This window comes from Athene noctua, chromosome 1, assembly GCF_965140245.1.
Source record: "Athene noctua chromosome 1, bAthNoc1.hap1.1, whole genome shotgun sequence".
In the NCBI taxonomy this organism is placed as follows: Eukaryota; Metazoa; Chordata; class Aves; order Strigiformes; family Strigidae; genus Athene; species Athene noctua.
This window is the reverse complement of record NC_134037.1, coordinates 220827235-220849266: the sequence shown is the minus strand read 5'-3', so window position 1 is coordinate 220849266 and position 22032 is coordinate 220827235.

The window sequence follows — 22032 nt, the reverse complement described above, 5'->3', positions numbered from 1 at the left end:
TACATTTCTTCTAATTCTTTCACTATTGAAAGAGGTGCAACTTTCTGCTCTAGGGTTGGCTTCAAAGTTTTTTCAGGTAGACAGTTTGATCCAGAATATTTTATGAAATAGGTTTTCTGGCTTTAAGTTACCTCTTTTAAATATTTTCTTTTTCTTCTCTATGGTTATCATGACTTGACTATGTTTTTTCCTGTGGCAGTTTCTAAAAACAACCCTAGATCTCATGCAAGTAGGGGGTCTGTTGAGTTGTTCTGGAAACTTGTGACACTTCTTATGTGTATCAGCCTTTACTTGCATATTTAAAGCCATGTATTGCATCACATCGATTTTGGTTGTTCCTGGTTGAAGGTTGTACACATAGACTCCATCAGCTCTCAGTGCTGTGATTTGCTGCTGTGGGTGTACAGACCTTTGCATATCTAGAAGCAGAGAGCAACTAAAACTTCATACCCTCACAAATCCCTTTATTGAAATCCTTGTGCTTCCTGTCATCTGAGTTTTTCATAAGCTACCAACTCTCCATGAAATCAGAGGAAAAATCTGAATTGCTCCTTGAGAGCAAATAATGGATATCAATTAAAAAATCCATGATAAGCTCTAGATCATTGGATCTATGGTTCAGTAAGACAAAGTCATTCCAGCCCAGAACCGTATAGCACAAGACAACACTAGAACAAACAACCACTATACTGCTCTTTGACTTAGTATGGACAAGAAACAAATTTAGATCAATACCCACAACTTGGCATCAATATCACAATTTCTGTCAAGACATCAGCAGTAAGAATCTTATTGAGCAGAGCATTGGAAATATGCTTTCCAAATGCACTATTGACAAAAAAGCAGGACATAATAAGAAATTAAATGAAGCTGAATAAATACTTGCATTGAATGTTAGATATCAAGAATATATTAGCTGAAAACAGTAAACAAAGAAACAAAAATATATTTCAGCAACTATCTCAGCATGCTTTATAGTTCATTGTTAATCTGGGTGCCTTGTGATGCAGTGTAAAACATGCAGAAAGGCGCTAGGCCTCGTAACTATGAAAATGGGAGCGGGATTCACACCCAACTTGCATCATCATTAGATTGTCTAATTTTTGCATGGAATTTTGTCTGTTTAGAGGGACAACAAACTCATCACACCCATTATGACTAGAATTTTAAAATTTTGTGTGATCCAGTCTTGGCTCTTTTAAAAAATAAAACATTACAGACTCTAGAGAGAAAAAAGAGTATGTCAGAGACTTTTGGTCACACAGAGGAAGAGATTAGAGGTAATTAAGAACAGAGTAGCATCAGAGAATTAATATGTGGACTTCAGCTACTGTTTGAGTTAAACAGTTATCCAGTAGCATAAATTTGAAGGTGCTGGTTATTTTGAGTATGCATATTAACTGGATTTTAAAATAATTTCCTGAGGTACATGTGCTGAGATAAATACCTTTTGTTACTGTAGAAATGCAAATTAAAATGAAGAAATAAAATTCTATAAAGGCTTGAGCAATTGCAAATTGCAGTCATTAACTGAACTCCTTTGCTTTGTGCTTCCTTGTTCTAAGCTTTCTTATGATCATCATTATTTAAATTTCATGTTGTGCAGTGCTAAAGGGCATCACTTTGCTACACTTGTAACTGTAAATATCAGCTGTTGATATTTTAAGATACCTTTGAACCTGAAAGTTTTCCCACATCACAGTGAAAAACTACAGGTGTGTGGAATGTGTGGAAGAATGGGAAGCAAGCAGAGTTGTAGCAGGGCTGGGTGTATCACCATATCACCATTCTGAGGTTATCATATATTCGTTTTTATGTCCACTTCTAACATTAGGATTTCTTTACCTTGATTTCTTCTATTAGGGAGTGTTGTCTGTTTAAAAAACAAAGGAGAGACATCAGTATTGTACAGTCAGATGAGAAAGAGCTGAAACCTGCATATTACAGGCCTGATTCATTTGTGCTGTTCCAACCCATGCTCCAGGGTCCCAACAAGAGGAGTAACCACAACTGACCTTGGGAGAGTAAAAACATTTAAATTGCAATCCTTTGGCAGGCAGTTGTGCATCTATGGGGTAGCTATACAAACAATGACTCAAATTTCCCAGTTTGGTGGTTGTGTTAGGATCATTTAGTAAAATTGTTTCAGCTCCTGGTGTCTCCTTTTAGACTTGGATCTTTTGGGCAAAGGCAGATTTTTTTTTCATGGCAGTGTCTCTGCATTTGTGTGTTACATTTGTCTATCCACAGTATAGACAGACACCCCAGTTCTCTAATAGTTTTCTTTGTCACTCAGAAAAATGAAGCACAGTGACTGACAGAGCACCTTCCCTGGCCTATGCCTGTGTGAGCTGGGCCAGTACAATAGATTTGGAAATGCTTATTTAAAATGTAATGTTTGTAGAAAAATGCCTTTAAGTAGATGGAAGAGGGCACCGAAGACCAGACTTGGATGAACTGCTAAATTAAATTAAACCTTCTGGGTTTAGAGAATGAAAACCCACAGCTTGTTGAAAGAACATTCCCCAAGTCAGTAATTCTGTGCTTTGCATCTCTTATTCCCCACCTGTTGCTTCTAAGCCATTTAAAAACTTTTTCTAATCAAATATATTTTTTATTTCACAAAGTTTATTGTATACTCATTGTGATTTATATTCCCTATATTGTCATGATTTACACTGGTGATGGGACTGATCTCATCCATTTTAGGCATTTACAGATTAATGGCTTAAGTCTAAACTGGTCAGTTCCCTTGATGGTAAGGGAAACCAGAGTTAGTAACTTAGACCAGTGCTATATGTATTCCTAACAACATCCATGTTCACTCCTGAGGACTCTATTAGTAAACATATTTATTCAGGCCAAGTGGTACAAGGGGTTCATGTTCACAAGGTTCTGTTTCACACTGCTCATGAGTAGGCTCCTTTGAAGAAGCTTGATTCCATCCACAACGCACTTGGTAACATGTAACCCCTGTCCCTGTGTGTTAACCCTGTGAACCTACACCATTATTTTTTTGGTTCATCTGTTTCAAATAGTTTGAAATTATGTGAAATCTGTGTTGCAGGTTATCATGATGGTGTGTTTATAACACAAAACTGAGGTACATTTCATACCCCGAGGCCTGACTTCAAGGTGTATAGTAGTATTTGAGAAAGAGTTTTGGAACCGTGTGTGTCAGAGAAAGTCAAGGCTGGCTCAGTCTTGCCTAGTCTATCTTTTGGGCACAAACTACCACAAAATCAAGACTGTTTTGTTTTGGAGATAACAAAATAGTTAATAAAAAAACCCAAACCAAACAGTTCAAGAGTGAAGTAATGTGACAAACTATGCAGCTGAGACCCAGGAATGAACTAAGAAGCTGTTATTCAATTGAGTACATATACATAGAGAACATAATTTTTTAAATGTCTAAGGTAGACTGAGATGAATCCTATTCTTGATTTCTTATCTACGTTCACAGGATGAACGGACATAAACTTCCTTTTGTCTAGGATAGCCTTTAACAGTAGGAGTACCTACAAAGGGGTTTCAACGTTGTAATTTTATGCTGTTAATCTTGGGGGATGATTCTACCTTTAGCATTGTGATACATGTTTGTATGTTGTGAAAAACTTTAGAGGGATGCAAATATTCTCATGGAAACATCCTCTGGAAAACTTAAAAATAGTTGAAGTAGCATTTCAGGGGTTGTGAGGACTGAACTTGTCATCTATGTCCAAAAATTTTATTGTCTTAAATTGTTCTTTATTTTTCATACCATTCTCTCTCCTGAAAGCCCAACAGAAAACCTTAAGACTTCTTAGGTAACACTGAAAGTCGTAGAAGTTGAACTATTTAGCACTTTAAAACATGATATTTTTCTTAAGTCATCTGGGTGTTTTCAAAATTTTATCCATGGTCTTTGACCCAGAGATTACACACAAATGCCTTAAACATTAAAAAACTGTAAGAGCTCCTTCTCTAAAAACCACACCAGCACTGTTAATATATTTTTTTTATTATTATTATTTGCATCCAGTCTTTCCTGTATCTTTTACAGTCATATAGAAAAATATAAATACCCCTTACGTAAAGGAAAGATTCAGACTGTAACATCCCGAGCTGCTATTCTGTTTCATCGTTATTTGAATAGCCATTATTTATTTTCTGGTGTCCTACTTCTGACAAATTCCTGCTTGATGAGAGCCTCTGGGGTATAGATTTATAGTTTTCTCTCACTTGATGAAAATAATTTTCTTTTACTGAATGAGACTGTGATTCCTTTATTTTTCTAAATATTTCCTCTCAAAAGAGGAATCTCACATGGCTTGGCACATAAATGTTAACCACATATTTATTACTATTTCTATATACATATTTTTCTTAGATTGCAAGCTCCTTGAGAGGAGATTCTGCAATCTTATACAGAGTTAGAAGTTAGAATGATCCTAGTTAGTTCTCTTAGCCACAAATGCACCATGCATATATTATAATAATAGTAATAATAATAATAATAGATACTGAAAACCAGATGGTGTATCCAGTGTTTTGAAGCAAAAAAACCCTGCATAAAGACCTGAGTTTGACCCGTTTTTACTTCATCACAGCTGACCCTGTTTTGAGCAGAAGATTGGACTAAATGACCTCTTGAATTCCTCTGTAATGTGAATTATCTTATGACTTTATGAACCTCAGCTGCTAGATTTCATTGTAGCTTTCCCTCTTCTGGAAACAAAATATCAGAAAAAATATTGTTTCTGCTTTTTTTTTTTTTTATACATAGATGTAAGTGATATGTATATATACGAATATACAAATAATGGCCTCTCCCTGTTCTTAAAAGTTTCTAAACTGAAGCTTTATCTTTTTCGGATTTATTCGGTGTTTCTAGTCCCAAGGAAATAAATTTACTATGTTTTAGTTTTGGAAACCAAAATGAAACTCACTGAAAAGGTTAATTTTAAGAATCCAGTCAATGTGTTCACTAGAAATTTTTATATAGCACTCACCAGAATATTCTTAACCTGTGCTTGTTTAGATGCTTTTTGAGAGGTTCAGTTCTTCTAGGTCACATATTTTTCAGTGGTAACAAAGGCTGCAAGTTGTACTTTCAGTTTAGAGTCACATTCTTTCTGTGGCATCAGTGAAAACATTTAAACTCTCTTTTTTTCCCCCCCATTCTTTTCTTTCCTGTGTCAAAGCTAGATCATATTTTGTGTACATTTTCTGGTAGGATTGAAGAGAACAATTTTATGTTTGAAATATAAAATCAATCTTAATGTTAAAATTGAGCTATATGGGCTTTTCTAATATTTGAGAGCAATCACACTCTCTGAGGAATCTGTGTACAAACTCAGATCTGAAAGAAAATGGTGGTGTTTTTACAGTATGTGAACACAACCATCTGATTTATAGTTCAATCTGTTAATGCACTCTGTTATTAGGCCACCTGGCAGTTTTATGCATTGTGAATTTAAAGAGGAGCTCAATGTAACATAAGCTTTACAAGCTGGGGAAATATTATTGAAATGAAACATGAATGAGAACCATTTAAACAATAAAATAATGTGTGTAGACTATATATTTTTTCATTTTAGTAAATGCACAGCCTAGGTTTTATTTGCTGAAGTTAGATGAGGTTCTGAGAGGCTCCAAAGATGAAACTTTAAACTAGCTTCATTTTATAATACTGGCAGTCCTATAGTTTTTGATGTTCACATCAGTAAAACCAAAACCATATCTCTCTATTGCACTGGGAAACTGCAATTTGGACAATGATTTTCACAGTTTTGTTAAGGTATTATTTAATTATTGCGTGGGTTGAATTTCACTCATCAAGTAAGTATATGTACATATATAATCTGCACCAAAAATTGATGGACACAGGTTTACCAGCCCACACTGTAAAATGTCATGAGGTATGGTCTTAAAGATAACAAAGACCGTCTTCATAACCAGAGTTAGTTATAAGTATGTGTATATGTATGGGTGTGTGTGTATGTATATAAGTAATATACACACACATACAAATATTAATTCTATCTTTTTGGTTTTGTTTTGGGTCTTTAAAGTTATTGTTTTCAAGATTTCTATTCAACTATGATGCTAGAAGCTTCCTTTTTCTATTTAAAATTAGATCTGATCATATTCACATGACCTCAGGGCTAGAGTTTTAAATACAAGAAGAGTTGGCAGAGCTGCAGATATAAAATAAGCATTCTATTATTCTGTATAATAATAGGATAACCCCTCCTCACCTGGCCCAGATCCCTGGAGGCACCTAAATTTTCCTAGGTGCTTATGGGCACCTCTACATCAGAGCTGTCTTTCAATTAAATGTTTACTCATTTGTCCAATACTCACAGGAGACCATTTTCATTGGAATCAAGAATCAGAATGAAACCTTATCTGTCATTTGATGCTTTTTTAACAACGTTAAAATAAAAAGATATTTTTCATGCAGTAGAAACACAGTGAATAAAATGGGCAGAGTACCTTTTTATCTTGCCTTGTAGTTACTCTACTCTGAAGTAGGCTCTTCAGAACTTCTTTTTCCTTTGCCCAAACTACAGGGACAAGGTCGAAATGAATGGGGAATGGGTGGAGAAGTTGCTGTGTCTTCTCAGTATTTTACTGGTGTGAGCTGGGAAGGCTGGTTTGCACGGTAAAAAAGTGTAACAAAAGAGAGATTCAAGGGAATGATTACAAACTTCTGAGTCAGAGTTCATTCCCCATGGGAGTGCAGATAAGCACCTCCGTTTATTCAAAACAAGAAGTGAAGTTAAGCAGTTTATACAGGAAATCTTGCAAGTATGTTTATTAATATAAATTTCTTAGCATGATTCAGAAGGCACAGAGTAAAGAGGAGTGATTCAACAGGGAATTAGTGCACTTTTAAAAGACCTGTGTTTATCTCCCCACAACCTCGGCCATAGTATTTAAAGCATATACAAGGCTTTGTAACTAACCCTGAAGTACAAGAACCTCAAAGTCTTGCCTAGGTAGCAGTGTATTCTCATCTGGAAGATCCAGGTTCCTTACCTGAAATCAGACAGAGGAAGGCTTGAATTCAAGTTATTCACATCTTTAATAAATGCTCTAATCACAGAGTCACAGAATGGTTGAGTTTGGAAGAGACCTCTGTAGGTCATTTTGTCCGGTCTCCTAGAGCCAGTCTCCCGGGACTACGTTCAGATGACTTCTGATTATCTCCAAAGATGGAGACTCTACCGCCTCTCTGGGAAACCTGTTCCAGGGCTAAATCACCTTTAAAGTGAAAAAATATTTCCTGATGTTCAGATGGAACCTCCTGTGTTTCAGTTTGTGCTCCACTGCCTGTTGTCCTGTCACTGGGCACCACTGAAAAGAACCTGGCTCTGTCTTCTTTGTACCCTTCCTTCAGGTATTTATATACATTGATAAGATCCCCACCTTGAGCCTTCTCTTCTCCAGGCTGAACAGTCCCAGATCTCTCAGCCTTTCCTCATAGATGAGATGTTCCATCTCAGTGGACCTTCACTAGACTCTCTCTGGTGTGTCCCTGTATCTCTTGTAGTGAGGAGACCAGTACTAGACAGAGCACTCCAGGTGTGGCCTCACTAGTGCTGGGTAGAGGGGAAGGATCACCTACCTCAGCCTGCTAGTAATACTTTGCCTAATGCATCCCAGGATGCCATCCACCTTCTTTGCCTCAAGGGCACACTGCTAGTTTGTGTTGAATTTAATGTCCACCAGGAGCTCCACATCTTTTTCTGTTAAGATGCTTTCCGGATGGGTGGCCCCCAGCATATATGGATGCATAGGGTTATTTCTCCCCAGGTGCAGGACTTTGCACTTCTCCTTGCTGGACTTCTTAAGGTTCCTGTCAGCACATTTCACCACTCTTTCAAGGTCCCTCTGGATGGCAGTATGACCCTCTTGTGTAAAGCCACCCTCCCAGTTTTGTGTCGTCTGCAAACTTGCTGAGGGTACACTCTGCACCACTAACGATTATAATGTTGAACAAGATTGGACCCAGTATTGACCACTGGGGTAAACTGCTAGTTACTGGTTGACAACTAGACTTTGCACCTCTGAGCACCACCCTCTGGGCCCAGTTGTTCAGCCAGTTTTCAATTCACCTCACTAATCCAGCCTGTACGTCAACAACTTGTCTATGAGGATCTTTTGTGAGACATTGTCAAAGGCTTTACTGAAGTCCTGGTATCACTGAATGTAAAGTATTAGGGAAAGATACTATTACTAATTCTCTAAATTTTTTATAAGATGGGGAGAGGCAGACAGGAGTTCAACCTTTCTACAAAAAGAATAATTGTAGACAGTACCTACAGTACCTCCACCAACCACAGAGAGTATGGGATTGCTCAGTGTGATACAGAGAGTAAAGAAAGGGTATAAGTTTCACTTTTGTGAGTCCTTAGGTGAGATGGAAATCTTACTTTATGCCATGGTCAAGGAACTAAGGTGACATACTGTCTCTCTCTTTTCACATTTCATTTATCTAGCAGAAGAAAGCATAACTGAGTCAGATATGGCTCAGATATGGTTCTAAACTGCTTGTAGACCATCCAGTATATGAGAATCAGACATTTCTACCTAGACTTGAGACACCCAATATAGACTTTAGCTTCAGATGGTGGACATATGAATTTATCTGTCCAAATGTAGATGTCATTATTTGAGCAATTTTTCTGAATTCATCTTGTAGGCAATGGAGAACTACTCAAAAAGACAGAGCTCTCCCAAAAATGGCTCAATTCTGTCACCAAATCAGAAATAGCTAGTACCATTTGAAATTACTTAACTTTGCCTTCCAGTGTCTGTCTGACACTCCAGGAGGGTTTATGTTTTCCATAGGTTCTGTGCCTTATATAACAGCATATGTGATTTTCTCAAATACTCTGAGGCATCTTAAAGAGCACTAGACACTTGCCACTTTATGCTTTTTTACACTTTTTAGATTCCATCAATTGCTTTGGCAGATGTTTAGCTTACACATAACCATCTATCTTTGCACACCTAAATGTAGGTGTACAGTCTGGAACTAAATAAAATTTCCAGTGGAAGTTTACATTAGTTAATGTTTGTAAAATATACACCTTGAGAAGAAATACAAGGAGTTCACCACTGCTCACAAACTGTCTAGTGTTCTTTGAAGGGCAGTATTGCACTATATGGTTACAAACAGCCAATGGTGAAAATTCAGGTTCTTAATAAATTTCACAAGTATTTGAGCGCCAACTGTATCCAAAGTGTCAGGGCATGGAATCCATCACAGTTTGACCTTTCTGTAGGAGAAGTACTCTGAGACTGTCACATCTCTATAGGCAGTGACTCCAAAGTTATTTAGGAGTTAAGACAACCATTAAAATGTCAAAGTTTAATTCTATTTTATTAATGTATTCTGACTAGGGAAAAATTTAACACCTTTATCTTTTATCTTCTTAAAGTATGTTAGGTATCAATAAAGTAAGTCACTCCTAAACATGGGTCTAGTTTCAGCAAACAAGGAATAATCCATTTCTCTGATGCCATATGGCTTATAAATATTGCTAAGTGTATACAGAAATCAGTTAGTGAGTATTTGCCAGAAAGCCTTATTAATGTCTGAAGTATAACTGACATATTTTGTTACTGGTTTTTGGCATCAGAGAAACTGTTTCTGTTTCAGTCTCTTACTTAATAAACAGAATTTTATACTGTATGAATCTGAGGAGCTTTCCTGGCTTGTAGGGCAGTAGGATACTCATTTGTTCAACTGTTAGTTCTGAGAATTGTTTACACAGATGGAAGGTTTGACTGTATAATGTCTATCTTTTTTCTATTGTGCTTTGGTTTTGTTAATCATGATGATCACAAGAAAATTATATTCTTATTTCTTTAAAAAAGCAAATAGGCAAATATTGAAAAATCTTTTAACAGTCTTGGCAAATGCCATTGTTTGAGGCCTTTTTTATAAGTCTCCAGAATTATTCTAAAGCATAGAAACTTTCATCCTAGGGTGACCCCACAAGATCAAGGTTGAAATATACATGTAAACATGAGAAAGTAGATACTGAACTGACAGTGTAATACTGAAAGAAGGAATGCAAAGGTACAGTACCTCCTCTGTGAAAACAGAGCATTTCAGTCTCTGCAGTTGTCAGCCAGTCACCTTTCACAAGCAGAAAATTCACTCAACAAGGCTCTTTAAAAATCTTCTTTCCTTGTAACAAAGCTGAGCTTAGAAGTTTGAAATCAATGCCTTGTAAAAAGAAACCAAGTGGGTGGCATTTTCCAACCATGAGACATGTCATTATCATTGACCTCACTACTCTTCTTAAATAGCCAGAGAAGGGCAACAAAATTGTCAATTAGATTTGCAGTGAGCAGGAGTCAGCCTTACTTAACTTGTGCTTGCCTGCATAATCATGCATATCTCTCCTCTATATCAGGAGTTGTTCAAGCCTATAATAACTAGGGTTCAACAAGTCTGAACCACCTTCCTTTGCTGATGATATGGAAGTTGTTGATTTGCTACAGATTATTCAGGATTTTCGTAGCCTTGACAGAGTGTCATATTTTAAATTTCACCTCTAAGAGTTTGTGCTGCAGCTACCAAATAGTAAATAGTGGAAGGACACATAGTATTAAGCAGAACATGATTGTGGTTTTAGTTTTTTTAAGACCATAGAAAGTTTCTTTGTTATTCTGCATATCATAAAGCAACCACCCTAAATTTGGCGTGACCTGCAGTCTCATCATAGGACAGGGTAAGGGATGGACAGGGCACTGAAGTTGAGAAGTAATCACCATTTGCAGATCTATATGCAGACAGTGCTGTGAAACGTGACAGCATTATGACTTCCTTAGCCACAAAATCCTGCTGTCATAAAAGCACTATATTTACTCAGAGGTTTTTAGAAGGTTTAAGCAGGTTAGATTCAAAGCTGATGAATATGCTTATTAACTGTCATAGCTGTGCAATATTTCTTCAGTTAGCAGAGTCCATTGTAGAAAAAGTGCTTTTCAAGATAAGTAATTCCTTCTGTAAAGCTGGTGTCTGTTGTTCCCCAGAAGAGAAGCCCTCCTTCTAAGCCTTCCCTCGCATAATAGTAACCTGTCTCTTCACCTAATCATGGCACGGAACTTCCCTGTTTTACAAATGCATCCTATGGCTAAGCTGCTCTAACAAAATCTCAATGACTCACATTTGAGTCTATGTTTCCACATCCCAAGTCACACTCTAGATAGCTAGGCTAGAGAGCTTTTGTGTGCTCAATACAGGTGCACAGTAGTCCTGCTAAGCATTAACAGTTTTGCTCCTCAACCATTTATACAACGATAATAATCTCAACTACCTTTTCAACATGTATGTACTTTGTAGTGTAGGTGATGGGGCCTTTTATGCAGATCAAATATATGGTTCATTAGCAATTCCATACAGCTGCTAGATTAGGTACCCACAAGGGACACATTACATTACACTTTATTTCCATGATGTGGTTAAAGATGTAACTAGTTTTGTGTAGGATATGGATTCCTTTCTCATGTACTTTGTCTCTTTTTAACGTATATCCTGGAGGTTTTCTACCCTGTCCATTATTCAGGTGGTTGATCCCCTTTCTGTTGCACACTGGTCTTCATTGAATAGCTACATGTTAAACATGTTGCTCCCTGCTTTCGTTCATGACACACCTTATATATGAGAGGATCTTGTCATGAACACCCACAAAGACACCTCAGAGATCTCTCCTCCTGCCCTCCACAGTAGGTACATAGTTAACGTGCTGTATCTGCTGCTTTTTGTACTGACTCCTATGGCCTTGTTGTTAGATTGTGCTCCTCGTTTCTTTGCTGCCCCATCTTTTGACACTCGAAGGTTCAGAAGACGCTGATCTAGATTCAGAACTAAATTCTGGAGCCCTCTTCCACTAAAACTACTTGTTTTAGAGGTTTCACACCAAAAAAAAAAAAAATACCCACAAGACAAACTTTTCATTTCTTCTAACACTACTGTTTTCAGTTAACACATTTCTAGCATATCTCCTCCTGCTTTGCCCCTGATAGATTTTTAATGCTGTAAGACCTTGTTTGCTACAGATACCAACATTTTTCAAGTGTTATTCCATGTGATTCATCAAATTTACTTAAAATACATTTAGTAAAAGATAAAACATAACAAAATTAGTCTCAGTTATTTAAAAGTGTACAGCTGTAAACTACTACATCACTGGAAGAAATCTCAATTAAGCAGAATTGCCATCCCCATTAAGCAGTAGTCATTGCCATTAAGTATCATTGGACTTAAATTGTTCCCAGGGAGACGTCCTGATTAAGCGGACTTCCTAGTTTAAGTGTATCTCAATTAAATAGAACTTGCTGTATCAGCATTTCATTTTATGAATGCACTGAGAAGGCATTTGATTAGGATTTTGAAATGGTTTGTGTGATTGCTATCATTATTGAAAATTTAGATGGAATGCAAAAGAACTTTTGGGAATCAGTATTTATGGCAATTAGGCACCTACCTCTCGGGCCTTTTAACAATGACCACTTAAAGTATGGTGTGGTTTGTATGTACTAGTTTGGTTCTGTGTGGACACAGTAGTTGTACTTAAACAGATCTTTAAAATGGAGTAAGTATGTGCCTAGTCTTGAAATCAGTTAATGTTCAAAAAATTTGATTTGCCTTTTAAAATTTCCACATGGCTCCAAAGAGCTGGTTTTCTGCACATGAAGTTTAACATTTTAATTCTTGTTTAAAACTTCTCAATGTCTTCTTCAGTCTGTGTGTCTGATCTCAGTCATTTTTATACATCAGATAGTAGCATTCTTTATTGAAGCCTGACCTGAATTAAAGTTAAATCAAAACCCAGCAAGTTTCACTGTGGGACTTTGTTTGCTTCCAATCAATCTGTATTTCCAAAACAGGACTAGATTTCTTTTCTGCACTTTTTTATAGACATCTCTTCAAAGTTTCTATGTTCTTACTGAAATAATTCTCATCTGCCTGAGCCAAATAAATATGGGATCCAGCATAATGCAAAGAGCAAATGAAGGTAACAGAATTATTCTTTCAGGAAAGAAAGATGGTGATGTGGATATTTCTGTGTTATCAATGACTCATTCTGTAACTTCTATTTTATGACACTTTATTCTGATGTACTTATTTTATGATGATAGAAGTGAAAAGAAACCTGTTTTTGAATAACATTGTTCATATGAGGAAGAAATGAGGGACTACTGAATGTCATAAGTATCTCTTTGTGTTTCATCTAGCCAAGAATGGAAAAAGCCCATGCAACTTAACCTTTCCCCATGATTTTGTGTAAGCCTAGCCATCCTTTGAAAGCTATTGACAGTTTATTCTGATGAGATAATCAGAACAGAAGGTTAAATACATTACAGATGTTTTATTTTTCCCCTCTGTATCTAGGCACTGCTCTGATCTTGTCATGTACAACCGTGTTCTGGTTGCACAGATGAAGTCTGTGTCACCTTAGAAAATGGGAGTCCACTTATCCACTAGTGCAAGAAGGTATTTATCTGCTTAATTCCCATTCGCATTAATAGGAGTTACATGCCTAATACCGCTCAACATTGGTGAGAAATGCACCTTAAATTTTCAGCTCCTTGAAATAGCAACCTCTGCAACCACACATAAGAGATTATAAATAAAGAAACAATAGAAACAAAGCAGGCTCCTAAGAGGTACCAGCAGTGTGTAGATAGAAGCAGACAATTTTCCCCTCAGCAAGCTTTTCTGCTTAAATCATTTTAGTAAATAAATATTTAACAAGTGACAGAACTTAATTGATGTTTATATTTACACGGCAGTTAATTTATATTCTGCTAAAGCTGAATCTTCCATCCACAATAATGCTTTATATCCCTCCATGGTGGCAGACACCCAAACAGCACAGTTGTGTTTTTGAAGAAAACCATAACAACAAAAAAATGCACTACTCCAAATACTATATAAGTCATTACATTTTTTTTCTCTCTTCAGCTGTCAGATGTATTGCATTATATTATCAGATTGATAGATCTAGTGTTATTTCAACATTTACCATTTTACAACTACAAATAGAAAACATATAAGGAAGCTTTGGTAACAAATCTTTCTTAATATGTTTGTGAAGTAGACAGTTAGTCTAAGAGAAAATATAGCTGATGACAGATTTCATTTCAATCTGCTGGTGCTTATTAAGATGTCTACAAAGAAAAAAGCCATATCTGAATTCATCTTTTTTCTGCAAACAAAGGAAAGTTTTAATTGCTTTAATCAGCACTTGCTTTGTCTTTGCAGTGACATACAAAAACAAGTCAGGTATAATCAGTAAATATTTTCTAAAGGAAATTTGTAAGTAGACTTTAGATTATTTCTATTATTTGTGTCTAGAACATGGTTAAAGCCTATGTTACAGGTGCAACATCATTCAAAAATTCTTAAATCTGCCTTATAAAACAGATTTGTACTTGATTTTATTTTATAGCATTTTAACATGTGGAGAAAGAAGCCAGCATAAATCTGATCAAACCCCTCTCCCACAAAACCTTACAAGTGCTGTAGAAGCAATATCAGATTTTAGAAATCAGAACACAGCCCAAGCAAACAAGTTGCATGTTGATGGAGATGTGCAGCTAGAAAGATAATAATTCTACACAATCCATGTCAGAAAACAGGGTTTGGGGAAAGTGATGGGCAAAATCCATTCTTTTTTTCAGCTCATAGGCTCTTGATTTTATATCTCAATAATGCATGTAGCTTACTCCTTCTCATCTGAAAGAAGAGCCAAAGACCCTTCCTACAATAAAATAATATTTTAAAAAGGGCATAAGAGAAACCACAACACCCAAATCTCTCTTCAGCAGGAAATGAGAATTAGTGTTCACATGCAGGAAATACTCAGCACCTTTACAGATCAAGTCCCACAAGGGAATCTGTTTTTCAGCTTTCTAAACCTGTTAGAAAAAAGCATGGTGCTTCTGAAGGGATGGACCATTCAGAGCAAGCATGATTTCATCCAGTGTCCCTGCATTTATTTGCTTTTGTAAATACATAACTCTTGTCCAGCACAGAGGAAGGTAAGATGGAGATAAGAGTCATGCCTTTGTCTACTTCTGCAACTAAAATAGGGTTGCTCAGTGTTAAGACCCTTATGAATGGCTCTTAACAGTGGTCCTATGGAGTGTTCCTAGATGTTTCAAGCACTGTCAGTATCTGAAAGCTAGTGTCAGGAGGTTATGCCCCCTTACTGAACACAAATTACATTTGCAGAGATACTTATTTTAAATGAATACTGATTTTAAAAGCTTCTGGGCACTGAATTATTTGAATAGACCTTAGTACGTACAGTGACTGTTACACTATCATTGTATACTGTGTGTTAGATCAGTAAGAGGCTAGGTGAACATTTGGTTTCTGTGTAACTAATATAACTGTCTTTCTTTAATGCAAATAGATACACCAAAATGCTTTTATTGAAATGTCTTCAGTATACAGTAGGACAAGAAGCCTCAATAGCCTCACCAGCCCATATTCCCAGCATATCTCTGAGCTTAATATCATGGCTTCCTTCAAATGCCAAGTAAAGAAATGGGGTTGAGAAGAAGGCATTGATCTTCATTTAGTTCTTCTAGGACTTCCTCTCTTTGGATGCAATAAATTTCTCATCCTTAGCTGAGAAAATTGACTAATGCTATTTTCAAGCTGCAGTAAGGGTCATGAAATACCTGCTCATCTCTTCGCAGACACTGTGGATGGCTCTTTGCCTGCCATGTGACATCCCTCAATACAGAGCCAAAATGCCCTGGCTCCGCATACTGTTTCTATAGTCCAACCTCAGCATCTAACTCAGGTCTGTGATCTTCCCAGATTTGCTGTATGTTCAACAAACATGAAGAGAAATACACTTCTTCAAAAGAGACTTTGAAGAAAGAGGTTAATGTAGGTGCTCTGAATCACCTTCTTGAGAGGACTGTGGATCCCATCTCTCCATGACCTACACAGAATTTGTGAAGCTCAGCCTGGGCAAGTCTCTTTGTCACTTAAAGTTAGGAAAAGTGGATTGTTCTCTCAGAGAACAGCCTGGTCCCCAGAAAAAACACCCAACTATTATAGTACAGGTCATCAGTAGATACAGCTAATCAAGAGAAATAATTTAGGTTGAAAATCAATGACAAAACTCTGACTTCAGTAGGGCCAGTATTTCCTCATACGTGATTTAAACTAGCCACAAAATGGACGGTGCTGTGCTACTGTCATTGGAGCTATCATTTTATCCCTAGTTCAGACAGTAAACTTCCACATGGTAGGTATGAGATGGACAGATTCATGCAGAAATAACCCTTCAAGGATAACACCCATTTTAAATCACTGAAGAATTTGAGTGGACCTTAATCACTAGCACAGACTGGTAGGTCATAATTTTGACACTTGCGCACAGTGTTGAAAATCAGCCAGAACTGACAGGTGTAAAGTTTCCACACTCCTGTTATACACAATAATTCAGTAGTGAATGGTTATATGGGGCCTCTTTATAAATACACATATATATATATATGTATATATATCCAGAGATGTTTTGACAGTAACTGGTGACCAGTAATGGAGGAAAAGAGTACAGAACTGTTCAAATAAAGCAGTAGAAGAAAGTTTAATATATCTGGATTTTTATTTAGTATATTTTCTCATTAAACTTCCCTGTGACACTACATGTTTTAGCACTGTTGGTAGAGCTAAAAAAATGAAGAAAAAGAAAAAAAAACCCACAAGTTCTCACTGTTTCCATGATAAAACCATCCCTCAGAAGGCTTAATCCTGAAAACCCTTGCAAGCAAGCTGAATTTATGAAATACAGTCAGTTTTCTCCAATAAATGAAGAGAAGCATGTGAATATTTGTTGAATCATAGTCTAAATCAGCAGTGTATAATATAGAGGTCATCCATGAAACAGCAGCTCTGAGCAAAAGTCTTCCAGGGAAATTGTCTGGTTCTCCAACCTTGACCTCCTCACACTTACTCCTGTCCCCTGCAGAGTTATGGAGGGACCATGAATGACACCCCATGCCCCCACCTCAATTTAATGAAGTACTGAAATGATGTATTTTTATTTATTGACATTTTAACTTTTACATAACATCATAATTACATGATTAACATTATACATCATTAATGAGAGAAACCAAAAAGATTGGTGAATGTTTGATTTTTTTAGTACAAGCTACTGACCAAATTCCCTACACACATCCAAACATACTTGTTAAATAACAGAATTAATAATCAACAAAGCAATTCAACCGAAAAATTCCCTCACTGTTACCAGTATTTCTTACAAACACTGAGTTTGTGGCTGCATCCAAAACAAAGTCTAGGCAAAAGCCCTTGCAAAAGCCTGACAAAGGGATCACGGGAAAAGGAAGTTAGTTGGAAGATTCTGCTAAATTCACTGTAGGGCTATTGAATTCAAGTTCCCTTGCTGAAAATGTCAAGGTATCAAAACCAGCTCCTCGCTGCCTTTGGGCACTTCTCTTGGGACAACAACTGAAACATTTTTTCTCTAATATTCTACCTCAATTTTTCAACCATTACAATGGGTGAAATGAAATGCTTTAAGATGGTGTTCAGAGTACTTTTTAAAGGAAAATCAGGTCTAATCATTTCAAATAATGTGTAGTGATTACTGTTTCATACAGGGTCCACTGTTTCAGACCTTGAGGCCAGAATTTCAAGTCTCTATTCCTAGATATGACACAGAAAGTATGTTTACATGTTTTAATAAAACATGATTTTTGTTGCACAGATGCCCTGTAGCATGTGCAGTATGAATATTAAATTATGAAAACTACTACCTTAGTCTTTTAATAAGTTGGCAAAATAGAGAAAAATAATAGAAAATGCTTTCATGGTTTTCATAAACATGCCATAAACTCTAAACAGATATAGATATTAGCTTCAAATGGATTAAAAACATTTGCTATATACCTAATCACAGGTTTTTAAGATTTTTTTGGTTCTAATTTAATAACTAATGTAATAATTATCCAAGCAACCACTGTAGTTCCTCTGAGAGAATAAGTCTTACAAAAGGTGGACAGGTTATATTACGTTTCATGCGTCATTCCCCTGAACATTTGACCTTTTTTTACCAGAAGATTAAAGACACTTGCATATTTCTGTATGAGGTCCAGAAATGCAATTGTTGGATTGATGTTAAATATCTAAAATTCCATAAAATAAGATGAAATATTTTCATTAGATAAGACTTTTTGGCAATAAACATTAGTAACAAAGAGGAAACCAATCACTTTTCTAATTCCATATGTTAAGATAAAACCGAAGAATTAAAATAAGATCAGTAAGCATGTTATCATCCTATTATTATGAAGTGTATCTCAGTTACAGTGAACTATAATAAATAAATGACAGGGAAAACAATCAACTTAGCTGAAGTGTCATACAATATTTTGTATAAAAATAAAAAACATTCAGGATAGAAATCCCCAAATTATTATTATGCTAAATGCCTAACAAATATCAGTTGAAAAATGCAAGCTATTCATTAAATAAACCAAAATATATGAAGAAAAATAAAGGAGGATAACATTTCATACCACACTTAATTTTATTTATTTAATCTTGTCTCAGGCCCCTATAAAATTTAAGTATTATACAATTACCACAGTATAAAGCACTAAAAACACTGAAACAAAACCCAAAAAGCTCAGATATCTAGCCAAGACAACATCAATCAAACCTCCTATAAAAAAAAATAAAAATCAATTGCTTACAGGTAGAAAGAATAGGATAAAAGGGAATAGCAGGAATGAGTTACACACTGGAGAGGGCAAAATGTGGTCAAGAATAAGCCATCCCAAATAGTGATGACTGTTTTTACAGTGTTGTAGGTGTTCAGGGTACTTTAGATACAGAATCCCATGTAACTCTATAGCAGCAGATTTCAAGCATAATTACTGTGAGCATAATTACCAAAAACAGTGAGAGAGGAGAGGACAGGATAACCAAATAAAGCATGGATAAAACAAAACACACATACAAGAAATGCTAGCACATTCTGATTAGTATATTTACCTTTTAAGAATAAAACTGTAAGAATGGAATGAGGTCAGAAAAGGATTTAATTTTTTTTAAAGCCTGACACATATTATCCATAACCCAGATAATCTTCTCACAGACATTTGAGAACTGACCATAAAGTGAATAAACCTTGCAGCATATCAGAAGTGAATAGCTCATTCTTCTCCAGAGGTGCAAATGAGAGGCAGTTTCCGTATGAGCTGCAGTTTCCCGGTCAAGCAGGCCTCTTCTAGGGTCAGACTGTGACAACATCAAGTCTGGTAAAGAACAGAAACAGATATCATAGTTCCTAACCTTTGGCAGTGTCTCCAGCACAAAATTCATAACATTGCATTAGGTACCTGAGATACTCTCCTTTCTTGAAGGGAGACACCCAGAACAGCTGAAGATGGTTAAATGAGAAACACCAGTGACAAACGTTAGCTGAAGCCCCATGCCTTCCTTCAGTTGGCATGTCTCACTGGTGACTTTGGAAAGTCACTTTGCCACCTAAGAATATAAACTGCAAAACTGATTTTTGAAGAGAAGCTTCTCCATCTTTTTTTTTTTTTTTTCCCCAAGTATTTAATAATGTCTTTCATTCCTATTAAAATAAAAAGATACTTCTGTGTAGCTATTGATATAGCACAGTTCTCAAACCTATTTCTCACAGTGGAGCACTGCAGCCAAGTTGGGTGGATCTATACCCATAAATAAAAAGGGCCAAGTACCAGTCTCTGGCTTTGAGGCCACAAGGCTTTGACAGGCAGATACTCCTTAGGACTAGTCTCCTCTAGAGAAGATTTACCCTGCAGGCAGCATAAGTAGGGTATGAACTAGGAGTTAAGTAGTGTGGGCAGTAAGGATTCAGTGATGAAGTGTGCTCTGCTGTTATCTTTTATTTAGGAGAACAGATCTACTCTGAGGAAGGTGTATTGTTCACCTTCCCTAAGAAATTATGCAAGAAAAAGCCAAGTTTTGTAAAAAGGGATAACAATGTATTACACTAGCTGACTGAAACTGGGAAAAAATAGAAGTTTTAGGGACACAAAATTTTTTACATTTCTGCTATGAAAGCTTCAGTCTTGAAAGCGTGTTGTAAGAAATTGCCCTGGTTTTAAGATGGTTATAAGATATTCCTTACTGTGCCAAAGTGGATCTGAGATTTATTGGGCCAGAAAGGAGAAGCATACTGAGAATATGGCTTTCTAGCCTGGTGAGTAGGGCTGTTTAGTGATTCTAGGTTCTGTCCTCAAAAATATCTGACATTTTGGCCTATAAGCCAATGATTGTTGAATACAAAACTCATCAACGTGACTGCAAGCAGAGACAAAAAGCCACAGAGATTTCCCACTGAAATAGGTGCCCTGAACATTCACAGGGAGCGAAAGTATTAGCAGATGCTACAGTCCTAGTAACTAGAACCTTCTCCCCAGAGGATGTGAAGGAACAGGGACTGCCTGTATAGATGCTTTAGGTAGCAGACGTGGGGAAAAAAGAACAGCATTCTTTTTCAGGGAGACCCTTGTATTTTGTGGGGAACTTGATAGTGCTGTGACAAAATCAGTATGAAAACCCACTGAGTGGAGCTCCAAGTAAGCTTAAAGAGAGAAAGGATCCATTTCTGAAATTACATGGAATATTAGTCAGGAACCAGGGCATCAGAGTGTGCCTCCTGCTGTTCTTTGAAAGTGAGAAATCAAGGTGTCCAGTAAACAACAAATATTTCCAAGAGTGCTGTTTGATCTTACTTCCTCCTAAGTCTCAGTTTAGGTGCCTAAGATGGACTAGTACTGCTCCAAAAATTATATTCACCCAGGGTCTATGCATCTGCAGTGGCACACATCTATCTGCATTTTACTGTAATCTCTGCTATCATCTTAGACAAAATCATTGAGTAAATCACACTAATATTGTCTCCTATCATTACCTAGTTTAGATGTTATGACTACTCATCATCACTGAGAGGACAGAAAAAGTGAAGATTTGGCAGCCTTGGATGTCAGGCAGGCTTTCTTGAATTTACATGCTGTAGTCACTGTGACTAAGTACCCTGAACAATCTCTGGTTTAATTCATCATTTTCAAAATAGGGAATTGATACCAAGCTCTTCAGAGAGGTGTATGATGATAAGGCAGACAAAAAGAACTAAATCCATGCCAAATACTATTATAATTTCATGAATAGCAAGCAGGTACTGACCATTATCCACCGGTTTCTCAAAACATATTCTTCACGACCGCAAGGGACCATAGTTTCTAATCAGTTTCATCTATCTTTCACTATGCTGTGGGTCAAGTTTCAGACTCTGAATCAGAACCCTGACAATGATACCAGAACCAATATCTCTGTTTGATGCCATTCCTCTATCAGATGCAACAAATGAGATAGTTTCCTTATCAGTGAAATATTAAAATTGTGCAATGAGAAAGTATTATTCATCTCAGCAGTGAGTAATTTAGTTTAGTCATTAGGGTGCACAATTGCATCAGTGTTAAACAGAGGAAGAGGTGGGAAAAAACTGTGTAATCTATGTGTACTCAAATAAGTTCAACTCCAGACTCTGAATTCCTATTTAATTCCTAAAAGTTTGCTGCCATTTTCACTTTGACCTCTTCTCTAAATACACTGTCACAAAAGCAAACAAGTAAATAGTGAAGAAATTTAAATGACTCCACAGAAAAACAGTAAAAGAAAAAAAAACCAAAACACCACCAACGATGGAAATAAACACTTTGTTCTAGCTCTTTCTTGGAACTGATCTGAATTAAGTATCATGTTAGAAACAGTATCTACGCTAATGCTATGCATGTGAAGGCAGCTTAGATTGTACTAAGACATGGCTACAGTTGTGGTAAAAACTATGTTCTAACCACCCAGGAGTTTCATGCGTAAAGTATGACCATATTCTTGGCAAGTTCCTACACAAATTTAGGACTGGGGTGAATACACGTTAACACTCACCAGGCCCTTCATACAGATAACTTGTA